Consider the following 1,381-nt stretch of genomic DNA (forward strand, 5'->3'; position numbering starts at 1 on the left):
AATCTTAGTGTACTCTCTCATTTTCGTCTTGTGGTTTCATCTATTTGTTTATCAAGTGTTAATTGTGTTTGAAATTTTAATCATCCCGATTCCACTCCATATTCCCAACAGTATTTTCTTCATCTCAACCTTTCCTTTCTCCCCTCCCAGGGATTTCTTTGCATTTAACTTGCAGTTAGCTGGTAACACACAGCCGACCGGCTTTGTCTCTAACATGTTGAATCTTTCTAGGATCTTAGTCTCGTATTTCTCTTGTGACAACCACAACACTTTCTTAGTTCTATCTCAAACTATGTGCACCCCTAAGATCTGTTCACATCAAACGATTTTCCTAGGCTTCCTTCAAGCTCCCAATCTTCCTTGTATCTTGACTGACTATCAACATGTCATCTACATATAACAAGAGAATCAAGAAATCACCTTCATTTTACCTTTTGACGAACACACAACGATCATTCTATCTTTTCTAGAACCTATGTTCCACCATGAAAGACTCGAACTTCTTGTACCATTGGCGTGGAGCTTGTTTCAACCCATACAAGCTTTTCTTTAGTCGACACAGTAGGTTCTCTTTCTCTTTCTTCTCAAAGCCTTTGGGTTGCTGCATGTAAATCTCTTCATCCAGCTCCCCGTGCAAGAATGTTGTCTTGACATCCAACTTTTTGATCTCTAGACCCATACTGGCAGCTATGCTCAGAACAATTGTAATGGATGTCATCTTCACGACTAGAGCGAATATTTGGTCGAAGTGGACACCCTTTTTCTGTTGGAAACCCTTCACTACAATGCGTGCATTATACCTAGGCGCACTGTTGACTTCTCTAATCTTCACCTTATAGACCCATTTGTGCCTATGTTCCCTCTTATCTTTTGGTAATTCTACCAGGTCGTAGGTGTAGTTTTAATGCAAGGAATCCATGTCATTTTGCATCGCGCTCAACCATTTCTGTCTGTGTTTGTCAACAATGGCTTCATCATAGCACTCTGGCTCACCTTCATCAGTCATGAGGATGTATTGACTGGCATATGTGGTCAATGCTCTCCTTTCCCTGAGTGGGTATCTCCTTCCACTCATTTTATGCTTCAAATTGGATGTGTTTGTCGACTCTTCTCTTGACTCAGGTTCATGTACGTTGATCAGCTTCTCAGGGTTAGACAACTCCAACTCGTATTCCTCAATTGATCTTAACAGCTCTGCTGACTCAGACTCATAGTTGGTCGGTCTCTCACCAACCGACCCAAATTTGGTTGTGTTGACTGGTTGTCTCCGAACAACTGGTTGTGTCAGTTCACTTGGCCTCAAGTCGATAGTAGTGGAGGTTGACTAGTTAGTCGATTCCAACTTTTGTTGCTTCCAGTCCTCTATGATCTTGTCTTCCAA

The sequence above is a fragment of the Azolla caroliniana genome, unplaced genomic scaffold, assembly GCF_043228905.1.
Source record: "Azolla caroliniana isolate FFs.n. ecotype wild unplaced genomic scaffold, voAzoCaro1.0.p SCAF_3, whole genome shotgun sequence".
Classification (NCBI taxonomy): Eukaryota; Viridiplantae; Streptophyta; class Polypodiopsida; order Salviniales; family Salviniaceae; genus Azolla; species Azolla caroliniana.